The sequence below is a fragment of the Chiloscyllium plagiosum genome, chromosome 27 (genome assembly GCF_004010195.1).
Source record: "Chiloscyllium plagiosum isolate BGI_BamShark_2017 chromosome 27, ASM401019v2, whole genome shotgun sequence".
Taxonomy (NCBI): Eukaryota; Metazoa; Chordata; class Chondrichthyes; order Orectolobiformes; family Hemiscylliidae; genus Chiloscyllium; species Chiloscyllium plagiosum.
The window spans coordinates 34,807,417-34,820,823 of NC_057736.1; the positions used below are offsets into that span (position 1 = coordinate 34,807,417).

At 38.4% G+C, this 13,407-nt stretch overlaps 1 protein-coding gene across 2 annotated transcripts in view; it reads right to left on the reverse strand.

The window, feature by feature from the left end:
- angpt2b (angiopoietin 2b) overlaps positions 1–13,407 on the reverse strand; it is a 247,463-nt gene that overhangs the window by 210,178 nt on the left and 23,878 nt on the right. The window lies entirely within an intron of this gene.

The following is a 13,407-nucleotide window of genomic DNA, read 5'->3' on the forward strand; positions in this document are numbered from 1 at the left end:
TGTGAAGTCGGCAACACGTTTTCAACTTAGCTGTCAGATTCTGACTCAAAACCAAGACTCCCTCATGGTACATGACAGCACAGAGCTGGTTTAAACCATAGTACTTTCAGAGGTCAGTCCTGAATCTCTGAAAATTGCAGAGTGGAAGCTATTACAAAATGCTCACTCTCAAAGGGGAACTCGCAATGCCACAACAACAGAATGCGAGCTTGGGATCTGTGTCCAAATTTCAATGATGGGAATGGCAATAGGAATCTAGTTTGCCATCTTTAAAACGCACCCTACATGGACTGGCTCCATATTGAGAGAGAAAGTGAGGGCTGCAGATGCTGGAGATCAGAGCTGAAAATGTGTTGCTGGAAAAGCGCAGCAGGTCAGGCAGCATCCAAGGAACAGGAGAATCGACGTTTCGGGCATAAGCCCTTCTCCATATTGAGAGAGGACAATCCAGCCCTTGGCATCTGAAGTCTGAACAAAAGAAATATCTTGTAGGCTCAATCCTTCTTATTCAGCAACACCCATTCTAACTTTATGCATTGGATTTATTGGTTATCCTGAGACAAGCGGAAACAAAAATCTCAGTCCCCAGCAACTGTCTGTCCCTGAAGAAGCCACTATTGACCATGTCTCATTCAGTGACATATTTTGCACAGATATTGAGTGAACATGTCTGGCACAAAGGAAGAACACATCTACAATGTACAGCTATCAAGGGAAGTACTTGAAGTCTGTTCAGCTCCAAAGTGATTCTGGTGAATGGACAATTGAATGAAGGTTTGAAGTACAATCAGCTTAAGGGAAGGGTTTTGGGAATATGGATGAGTGGCTGCACCTTAAAATTTAGGCAAGGGAAAGTCCAGCATGAAATGAGGAATGTCAGTTTGGTTCAAGGATAGCATGCTGACCTCTTTGTCAAAACATAACCAATTCAAACCCCACAGTAGCTTATTCTGGGATGTACTTCAGAGCAGTATTCAGAGAATACTGTATTGCCTGCAATGCCTATATTTTTCGATGTGATGCTTAATCATGACTTGTCTGTTTAGATATGAGGTAAAGTCACCTTAGCCCTATTCTCTTATTACAGAGAGACAACTGTGGTGGCTTAACCTGAATATCGCCAGGCATCTGGTGAGGAGAGAGTTTGAGAAAGAGAGTCCTTCTGGGTAACCTCAGCTGGTGTGGGAATGAAGCCCATATTGTTGGCATCACTCCACATTACAAGCCAGCTAGGAGAAAGTGAGGACTGCAGATGCTAGAGATCAGAGTCAAAACATGTGGTGTTGGAAAAGCACAGCCAATCAGGCAGCATCCGAGGAACAGAAGTTGACGTTTCAAGCATAAGCTCTTCATCAGGGATGCCTGATGAAAAGCTTATGTTCAAAACGTTGACTCTCCTGCTCCTCAGATGCTGCCTGACTGGCTGTGCTTTTTCAGCACCACACATTACAAGCCAACTGTCCGGCTAGTTGAGCTAATCGACAGCCCTTTGTAGATACAACTGAACCTGTGGTACTATTTCTCCTCCTGCTCTTCTGCCAATTCACCAAAACAGATGAAATGCTCTTTTTAAAAATGTTGTCATTGCTTTTTATCTTTCCCCCAAGGGGATAGATAAATTCAAGTTTTTTTCTCCATAATGAACAAAAAGTTAAAGTAGCAAAGAACATCGTAGTATAATGACATGAGTTTCTTTTTATTTTAGTGAACTGAAATGTTCCATAAAAATTGCAACAAATAAATATTCTGCAGTGTTGTTTGTTTCAACAACTGGTGTGTTGCTATGATCTGAAATGCATGGACCAAAAGATAAATAGGCAGTACCATTCAGCAGTAACATTAAAAGGAGAATGGAGTTACGAATCAAACTTTTGCACGGGGCTATGAGTAAAAAGCAGGGGAATGTGACTAATTGGATAACTGTTCCAAAGTGTCCATGTGTATAAAGAGTAACATGGCCTTCTGCTGAGCTTCATGATTGGTTAGTCTGTTGCCTGGCTGCTCGTGCAATACATGATAGAACAGAGAACATAGAAAAGTACAGAACAGAACAGGCCCTTTGGCCCATGATGTTGTGCCAAGGATTAATCCTAATGTAAAATAAAATAACTTAACCTAGGCACCCCTCAATTCACTGCTATCCATGTGCATGTCCAGCAGTTGCTTAAATGTCCCCAATGACTGCTTCCACCACCACAGCTGGCAATGCATTCCATGCATTCACAACTCTCTGCGTAAATGATGTGTGATTAGTATAAAGAAGAATAAATTTAGGATATTGTAAACAAGTGGAAAAGAGATCAAGGGGGAGAAATTCATCCATGTATTGCTACAATGGTAACTGATTCTAATTCTGTGGGGTCAGTTAGTGTAGCAGGCTGCTCCTTGCATGGCCTATGTAGCATTTTTCAGTCATATCACTTGAAAACATGCACAGGCTATGTAAACACCACAGCAATGTCTGTCTTCAGGAACTAAGGTACATCTGCATAGTTCTGCCGGGTCCTGTGGTAAGTGAACAGATTTTATGCCTGTGTACTCCCCACCACTTATAAATATGAGAAAAGACCATTCTCCATCATGACCGCTTAGTAAAAATCAAATTTCAGGGTCAGTCATTTCAATGAAAGCTCATTGATTACTCTGAAGCATATCTTTGATGAAAAGCACGATTATCCAGAACATTTAATTGATTCTTCTGATAAGAAAAGAGATCTATAAAAGCACTGCAGGAAAGCAGGTAGTTTCCAGCATGTTAAAAAAACATGCTTTTGTGAGACAGATGGATTCAGTTTCAGTGATCTGTAGGTCAAACTCTGCTGTTCCTTGTGATTTAACATTGAATAAGTAGTTCTTCAAGCTTTTCTACACTTTTAACTCTGGCTTTCTACAAACTTTCCCTCAGGCAACTATTTTGGAACAAGAGACTCACTATCACAGATTCTAAGCCTCATTAGAATCACTTCGGACTATTGAACGTTGAATGCTCAGCTATTGCACAATATATTGCTAACTTGTAAACTCAATGAATGCAGAGACAAAATAATCTCTGCTCCCAGGTTATAAGCAATGCTGCACTCATATCATGACTTGCATCATCTGAGATTTCAGCTATTCTGGCAGGTGTTTTGCAAAGAAATAAAAATTGTAAAGTGAGATTTATAATGCTGAAGCTTGTGGCAACGAAGTTTTCTTGTGATAAATCTTGGCATTGGCAGAGATGAAATGTTCCAAGTTGGAGCAGCAATTAAGGATTTGAAACCAATTACAGATTTAACTTTTCAAGGTTACATTTGCTGATTATTATCCCTGCATGAGTAGGTGATTGTTGTATTTCTTGTTGTCTGTATTATCTGAATTACAAGTAAAGTTCCCTTAATGACTACTTCATCCATGAATCATATCATTGATCCTTTCTGTAATTCATGACACAGTTTCTTGGCTCATCAATACTCTTCCAGTTCTGTTAATCTTAACATTTTCAATAAACTGCCCAAAATTTCATTATTGAGTAATGAACAGCAGTGAATGAGTCAGCACATTGATGTGACAGCCCAACACTAAAGTATTAAAAGATGCAGGCTCACATCAACTAAGTGCTCAAATTATAAACTTGAAAACTTTCACTAATCCATTCAGAAGACGAGAGGAATGGCAGAAGCAAAAGAGCTTCCTCTCAGTGAGCCAACTGGATGAGAAAGTCAAATGGTAATCAAATGGCCTTAAACATAAGGAGCAGCACAGTGGCTAGCACTTCTGATTGACAGTGCCAGGGACTCTGCTTCAATTCCACAGCTGAGTGACTGTTTTTAGTTTACACATTCTCACTGTGTCTATATATATTTCCTTCAGGTGTTCTGGTTTCCTCACATGGTCCAAAGATGTGGATTTAGGTGGATTGGCCGTGCCCCATAGTTTCAAGGGATGTGAAGGCGAGGTAGATTAGTCATGGGAACGGCAGGGTTATAGGCATGGGTCAGGATGGGATGCTCTTCAGAGGGTCAGTCTGGACTAAATGAGCTGAATGGCCTGCTTCCACACTGCAGGGTTTCGATAATAATGATCCAATAATTGATTGCGATAGCTAAAGTAGGATCGTGCCTAATGTGCTATTGAGCGTGTTCCTCTTGCAGTTTGAGAAGTTACCAGGAAGACACTTTATAGTATGGGTCAATTTAGCATGCCATCGGCTCAGATGCATTTCTGCCGAAAGTTCTAGTCTGCAGTGGGGAGTTGTGAAGAGCAGATCATTCACAAATTTTGCCAATATTTTTTTCTATTCCAAAGCGCAATCTTCCAATCCTTCCAATGGTTTAGAAGCTTGAAAGCCTTGACATTGTTAGATAGGATAGCAAATGTGATGGAGGGTTAGATGCATTGACATTGATGGATGCCCAGTCCAGCCGCCTTTTTGGGGTTCTCAATTGCGTTAGTGGCAACATGGGAATCTTCATTTAGTTGATATACCACAGATAGGTTAGGTCTCCAATCATTCCCTTCAGCTTGGATACCCTAGGAAGTCTCTGCTTTAATTGGTTCTGTCTCTACTGGGCAGATGATCAATGTTCCACCCCAAACAAAGCTGCAAGGAATTTGTGGTCTGTGTTTTGGACACTTCAACCAATTTTGATGTAAATGCATTTTCTGTGGGTGCTATACAAAGAAGACAAAAAAAAAGAGTCAGAGTTAACTTGAAATTCAATGCAGTTTTATTCGCAAAATATACTAAAGTCACAAAAGGGACAAACTGGCTGAATATTATTGAAAATCCTGCTCTTTCACTATGAAGCTCCTGATTCTTACATCAATGATTCTACCAATTGCGATATTAAATCTTTTTTGCAATCCTAATCCAAACTACCACTGGCTACCAGACTAGGAGCAGGTACCATCCGTACAGTTGAATGTAGCCGGTCTTTAGAGATGGTGCTGATGAAGTGGTGAAGGTTGGTCCTGCATGTGGTCATCTTCTGTCTCTCTCCAGGTGGTCAGGATTCTGCTGCTGGGCCAGTCTTTGTTGAGGGAATAGCCACCCAGTGTCCCTATTCATCCCTTCCTCTTTCATCCTTCCGGAGTATTCTCTGGGCCCTTGCCAATCGATCTTCCAGGTCAAGGCCATGGTGCTCAATGGAATTGCTGATGTGTCAAGGGCATGTCCTCCTCTCTATACATGGTCATATCAGGAATGCAGGTCTCTGGTACTGTATTCCAATAGACAAACCAGACTGATTTTCCAGGACAAATCCAGGCTTGTCCTTGCTTGCATTTGCCTTATGTGGTGTGGAGGTTTGTGCTTGATCTGTCCTGAAAGCCCCAGTGGGCCTGGCTGCTCAAGGGTTGCCTGTTTGGTGTTTAGTTTTGGGCCAAGCCAATCAGGCCTTGGGCTTCTGGCCATAAATCTGTTCGAATGGCATCCTCCACTATTTTCCTGGGGGTCTCTACTGCTTCCAACAAATTAAGACTACAAGTAAAATAACTCATCATTTAGGATGTGGCTTTCAGTTATTCTACAGTCACAAGCAGAGTATTGAACCTCAAGTAGTGAGAATAGCAAGTTTAAGGTTATCTGGTTCCATGGGGCCAATCATATCAGTTGCTGTCCAGTTTATTGCTGCTTATTCAGTAAAAGAACACAAAAAATAGAAATTCTAGATCTCAACATACAAGGGAGATGAACTTTAAAGCATTGCTGTCTCCACTTTAAATGATAAAATTGCCTGAGATAAACTATTGTTCACATTCTCAAACATTGTTCCAGATTATCAGTTTTAAATTAACTATGTCTCTTCTTTCACTAACAGTTTAGCAACAACTAAACTTGGAATATCTTAACTGTTGCAATGTTTAAATGAACATAAATGTCATGAATATTTTAGCTATTTGAATTGTATGCTCCAGAGTTGTGAGCGTCATCCCTAGTTTTCTAACGAAATTCATACAGGATACAAAGACCTGGCGGATTCTTCTTCATGTCCTTATGTTGTGGACACGTTTCCCTTATTTGCTTTTTTAAAAAACATAAATATCAATCAGATGAAGATGTGAAGAGGAAAGTTCAAGTAGTCAAAAAAATACACTGACTTACAATGCATCTGATCTACTCCTAAACAACATTTCACTCAATCGACTTTCCATGCTCTTGCTATCAGAAAATTCCACTTTACATTTTTTGAGAGAAAGCTAGGTGAATGAGCAAAGTCCACCATGCGTGGTGCAACCAGTGTTCAAAGATATGACACTGAAGACAAATAGAAAATGTAGAATGGCAAGCTTAAAGGCCCACAAATTATGGAAGGCTTGGTAATCTGAGAGCTTGCTGTTATTTATAGAAGTGATATAAATTTTATAATGTGTTCAAAAACAAATTGTGTAATGTAGCAGTAATACCACTCTTGAAAATTATATTATTCACTTACAAGTTACACGTGTCCTACCAGAAATCTTTGACATCTTCCAACATAATACACTTTTGATAGTTTTCATTCTCTTGGTATCACTTGATCCCTTATTATGAAAATGCAATATTTTATCTCTCAGTTGAAACCAGTTGCATTGGAGAGCAATCATGTAGCTGTAAATAGACATCCCAAGTGACTACCAGCAAGCATCATTGTCATTAATTGATAGTAGATGCAATATCATGGCATTTAAGCTTTATAGGTTATGATTATTAGAGGTCCCTTCAGTGATTTCAGCTGACTGACTGAGTATCTAAGTTAAAATTTGGTTCAGTTCAACATTTTACTGAGTTCAACTGCAATTTCACATGCAGTCTTCACAATTTTGTTGTTCCTGCAAACTGAATATCTTATGTATTTAAGTACACTTGTTTTTTGTGGGTCTTTGAGACAATAACTATGTGAATCAACAACTTGCTAATGATAGCTTAATACCATTTTATTATAAGAGTCAATCCTGGATTACATTATGGTAATGGTAACAATATGATAAATCAGAGGAGAGGATGATTAACATAGTCAATTTGTTATGGACAGTACAGGAATAAATGTTCGGTACAATATCAACTTAAAAATAGTACTGGTTGGATATTAAGTGACACAATTTTCAAACCCACATAAAAATGGACATGATTTGCAAACAGGTATGAATCAAGTAAGTGAAATCAGTGTTGAGAAATGACAGTTATACTGAAAAGACGAAACAGATTGATATTTCTTCAGCCCTGTATACGTACATATTTACATTGACAAGGTGAAAATTTTAAGGTGGAGGTTTGGCAGTAGGTCAGAATTTGGTAAACCCACTGCTGTCTGGATACACTTAGAATCATTTTCAATAAGTTAGGGTGCAAAACGTTGAAGTGCAAGATCCGATAAGTCGGCCTGAGCCATTCCAAAGTGATGTACGCACAAACATCTTCTCTGCACATAATAGAAACTGTTGCAAGCTGAGCATATTTGCATCTACTAAACACATCTGCTGAAGTGTAATTGTTGTTAAAGGATAATTACTGAGTCAGAATTCTGTATATCATGCAGCACTGATCTCTTCGTCACAGCAAAATACAGTCACAGTTACAATCTTTGGCATTGATATATGAAAGGCATGCACAGTCCAGAAAGAATTACACCCAAGTAAAAATGCCACCTTCTGGAAAAAAAAACTGATGAAATTTTACCCTTTGGTGCAGAACACCAAACAGTGCAAACCATACAAACAACATCTGGGCCAAAGTAAAGGACAACATCTGTCTCCAGGAAATACCTGCCAAATGTATGATTGGAGATGTGGTTCTAGGATCAGGCTCATCAACAACACATTTTGGAAAGGAAAGGAAAGGATTGTCCTTGCATTTTCCACAGTGGAAGATGATAGTTTGGCGGTATTATTAATCCAGAGATTTAGGGAATGCTTTGGGATCTGGATTTGAATCCTGCCATGTCAGGTGGTGGAATTTGAATTCAATAAAAATCAGGAATTGAGTCCAATAATGACTATTGTTGATTGTCAGAAAAAAAACATAAAGTCCTTTAGGAAAGGAAGCTCGTATCCTTAACTGGTCTTGACCACATGTGACTCCAGACATTGCAATGTAAATTAATCTTAACTGCACTCTGGGCAATCAGGGATTTACTAAAAATACCCATTCCTAATGAAAATTTTAAAAATCCTTCTTGTTTACTGATGGTATTTTCCCTGTTCCAGAGATTCTCTGCAATGGCAGTACAACTTGGGCTGCCAAAGCCAATCTTCTTTGACCAAGTCAAGGAAGGCACTTGAAGGAGTGATGGACAAAGTAGTATTTCAAAGCCACCCCGAAGGCTTCCTTCAAGGATAGCAACATAGATGTCAACACATGGGCGATCCTTGTTGAGAAGAAACTGACTTGGAAAAAGGTTCTGCATAAAGGGATACAATTCTTTGAGAATATCTGTTGGTGTGAGAAAGCACAGAAGAGGAAACAGAGAATGGACTATCCTTACCTCAAGGCTAAGGACAATATCCACCTCAGGGAAACACCTGCCAAATGTGTGGACAGAGTTGTGATTCTACGATCAGTCTCATCATCTTCACAATGACCCACAGAACCCATAACTAGTGATACAGAAATTCCAAGGTAGACAATCATGCTCATTAGCGAGTGATTGCCTCTGTCACTGTCGACGACCTTGCACTTGCTACTTTGATTTCACAAGTGATTGGAATCAAGAGGCAATCTCATACCAAGTTTAGGAGATGTAACCAATTGGATGACTATCTGTATAACAGATTTGTGAGTACCATAGACAAGTCTCAGCAACTTTGCATTAAACTCTTCCAAAATGTCCCAAAACCTGGACGATATCAATTAAAGGTATTAACTAATGCAAATTTATACTCTTATGTTCAACAATGCACAAAGTTCCAAACAATGCACAGTGCACAAACTCAGCAATTTCGATTCTCACTTCATTTAATGGAGTCTACCAGATGAAGACAAGGCTGATAGAATCATCAACAGAAAGTTACCTAGCACATGGATAGTGTTGTATAAAATCATGGAGTTGAGAATGTGGTGCTGGAAAAGCACAGCAGGCCAGGCAGCATCTGAGGAGCAGGAGAGTCGATGTTTAGGGCATAAACCCTTCAAAAACCATGGCCTGTATTCATTTGCTCTTCCGTGTGCCAAATGCTGTTAGATGGGCTTGAAGATGAGAGATGAGGTTTGGTCACTTTATACAGAGTAGCTTCTGATCAACAATATGTACTTATCTACTGGTGCTGACTAGTTCCTGCTGATACTTTGGATCAAATAAAGCAAGAGTAACTACCTATTGGTTCCTGAAATACCATGCATACAGTCAATGATAGCTCGTTGTATCAACCATAGCTTGGTTGGAAATGTATAACTTAAACCACAACCACAACCTCAACCAGGATCTTTTATTCTCCACATTGGCTTTCTACTTGCATCAGTTGTAATGGAATAGTGAATATTTCTCTGTGACTGTGAGATCCAACAACATTCTTTGTGTCAAAGTGAAATACCATGACATGACCCTTACCAGCATTTAAACTTTGTCACAATCATTTGTAATTAGAGCAACTGGACTACCCATTGAAAAGTATGGTGCTCACAATACCAGCTTCTCCAGGAAAATCACAGCTTCTATCTGGAGGGATTAACTTTATATTGATTTTCTCCTCTGAAGTGATAACAGGTCACATCAGGACCAATAGCGTAGAGCTTTCTAAGTGCTTACCAAAGGCTTCTTGAAAGTATTAATGCATGGTTTTCTTTCATGAAACGAGAGATCACCAAGAATGATACTGCCTCGCTTCATTCTTTCAGCATCAGGAAGCTTAATGATAATGAAATAATTAACCCAGAAGCTCCCTTTGCCAGACAGTTTATTTTATTTTGAGAGATTTTTGACAGTGTTGTTAAAAGTTATGTTTTAAGTAGATATCGGAGTATGATTTATTTATATTAGCAGATTTATGAGCTTTTCAAAGACTTCGTAATTGTGTTTCATAATAAAAGTTACTTAATAACATAAGGGCTCGTAAATTCAGATTATAGTGAATACTGGGTGTGTGGATTGGAGGAATAAGGAGATTAATGTGTGAATGCAGGTAAGGATGTATGAAGGCATGGGGCAGAGGAGGCATAAGGTTTGGGGGTTATAGGGGAGTAAGGTATTTGGAGATGATAATGGCTTTGAGTGGAGCTTACAGATACTCAGACTCATTCCTGGGCTGCTAACGCACAAACTCAGAGAATGCTTTTAACGTGGCTCCATTGGTATCCGTCTGCCTTCATCTTCACATTGTGCCTACTACAGTGAATAACAGGTTCCGCTCTAGCCCATCCCTGACTGCCTCCATGAAATTAGAGTCAGCAGGCACTCCTAGGTAGGAGGCAGGATTGTGAAGTAAGGGAATGACCTGCCTTTTGATCCCTGCATCCATGATGAATACTTCTATTGGTCCCAGAATTGATTTGAAATAAGAAGGGGAAAATGTGCTGAGCAAGCAATGAATCTTTGGAGGCCTCTATGTTAAATGTTCTGCTGTTGAGCATTCGAGACTAAACTCTATAGAACTTTAGACTATAAGCAAATCAAGAAATATAGGAATAGGGCAGAATTATGGAATCGAAGCAGTAGATCATTCATGGTGGTGCTGACTTTGAGGGCCATTATAGCTGCTTTCTTTTACATTCTTATTTGGATTGTAACAACCATACACAAAATAAAAATGAAATAAATCCTTCTTTATTTATATTAAACTTCTTCAACAGGAATTAATTTGAAGAAAGTTGTGAACACAATGGAATGCTGATGATACTTCTGACCTGCAAGAGAAATCCCACTGACATGGGATCTGAATACTTTAAAACATGCTTCTGTCACCTTCCCTCAGACTGTTTTCAACTAATTTAAGAAAATAAACATTCAGAATAGAGAATAATTAGACAAAAGACCAATGAGGCCAGAAAGTTTATAATAGGGTCCATGACATTCCTTAAAAAACTTCCAACAAAATCCCAAACTTATATGATAATTTTATATATAATATATATATATTTCCAAAACTATATTATACATGGATATTAAAATGTATGTATAATTTCTCCTCAAATTCATAATACAAACTTAGATGGCTGGTTCAAAGTGATTCACTTGTAATTAGGATTGGTTTACTACTCTGAATATTTACAGTATTACATTTTGGTGTCAATTTCATATCAGCCTATTATATTTTCATAGTACATACTGCTGCCTGTCAAACAAGTCATTTTGTTCATTTAGGCCAATTGTCTCTTCTGCTTTCAAGATCCCTTCATAAAGCCCATTCTGCTACACACAAAGAGGCTGCAGCTAATTTATTTTTCATACACAGAACTGTCAATCAGTTGGTATCCCCATCGTTCATACTTCAGCCTGTCAATCACTCAGTGCCAGACTGCTCTCACTTTGCTTCCTAGAGTCTCAGCCAATAAGTAACATGCTCAATGTACCCAGCTGTCATTCCCTTTTCATTAGAAACAAAAGCAGAAAATGCTAGAAGCACTTAGCAGGTCATTCAGCATCTGTAATGAGGGAAAAAAAGGTTAACATCTCAGGTTGGAGCTTCCATCAGAGTTGTCAGGGTTCAAGTGAAGGTCTCCACCCAAAACATTAAGCTGCCTTTTTTCTTTACAGATGTTGGCAGCCTTGCTGAGTGCTATTGGCATTTTTCTTGCACATCTTCAGGTGTTTTGCTGTTATTTCACATTCTAAAACATTTTAAAAATTTTAGAAAGTCAGTTTCACAAAATTGAACAATATGTCTGATTGTATGCAATATTGTAACCAGATATTACATTCAAGTGGTATACCATACAGGCAAACTGCAGGTTCAAAACGCCGATTATAACACAATGTGTTATGCTCCCCCCTTTTATATCTCAAAGCAATAGTACCACACTTCAAATAATATTTGGAAGATTTATATCTTTTTCCTTTCATATAGATAACAAATTTGTCTCATGAAGGAAGACTTTACAATACTAGTTAATTGAAATCCAAATTAGACATTCTGCAACTTTATTACAGTGACTTTTTGATCCCTAAATCAACAGTTTACCCACTTGATGTGAATCTCTGCAATTTCAGAATAATTACTACTTTCAGGGATGACTTGACACTCTTCAAAGGTAGCAATACCATGGTGGGGGGAGGGGAGCAGGGGTGAGTCTTTTGATCTGAAATGCTTGTCTCCTATAAACATGATGAAATACTCTCAAAGTGGAGACAACACGTTATTTATTTACCAGGGTTAATATATAAGCTGAAAACAACAAATGCTTTTCAGGACAGGTTCCAGCATCTTGTTCCTACATTTAAGGTACAAGCTTCCCCACATAGAACTTATTGTATCAGGTTTCTAACAAAAATAGGCTTATTCCAGAATTGCATTGAAGTGGTCAGTCTGTGGCAGGTTGCCATACACTTGAGTGAGGAAGTGTCCTCCCAACTTCTGGAAGCTGATCAGTGAAATATAAATATAAAAACTCAACTGAGCTGGATCCTGAATACTTTAAAACACTTCTGTCTATCATCTTCCCTCATACTATGTTCTACTAAATTAAGAAAATAAACACTCAGAATGGAGAATAGTTAGCTAAAGAACAAGAGGACAGATAATATATAATGGGGTACATGACATTCTTTGGTAACTAGTTGAGAAATGTGCAGATATAACAGTGTACTAAGTAATCCTCTTGGTTTAACAATATCCACATGAAAAACCCTGCGTGCATTGACAGGGAGCATGTCCAATGATTGCAGCAACAACTCCAAAGCCCTGTCTGAAACTGAATAACAGAAACACATAAAAATAAAACAGGATGTCATTAAAAGCTAGTACAGATATCTCAAACTATGAGCTAACTGTTTAAGTTCTTCAGCATCACCTACATTACCTACAAAATCATTGAAAACTTTTGATTAAAATAAAATAAATTAAAATCTTTCAATCGCTTCCAGGCAACATACTAATACCAGGATAATAATTTTGCAGTATTTAACATGTCAGTGAGCTTTAAACTTGAATCTCCTCATATATTTCATGTTGGAGAGTTTTGAACTTTTAGATTTTGTTTCATTTCAACAGCTTCCTATTTAAAAAAATTCTATAACTTAGTATTGTAGCTGCTTCCATGTTGCAATTCTATTTTCTGAATGGACTATTTTCACTTTATGCTTATGTGAAAAGCTTTGTTTTAATCTCCCGAGCACTACTTTATTGCACTTATTTATAGCTCTCTATCATCCATACATAATCAATCCAACTACGCAGACACTCAAAATATTTTGAAAATGACTCACAACATCAGAATGCCTAAATTTAAATGTTGCTGCACAGGCACATGGTTTTAGGTGAGCATATGGACAGGACGCAACTAACAAACTGTTCTGT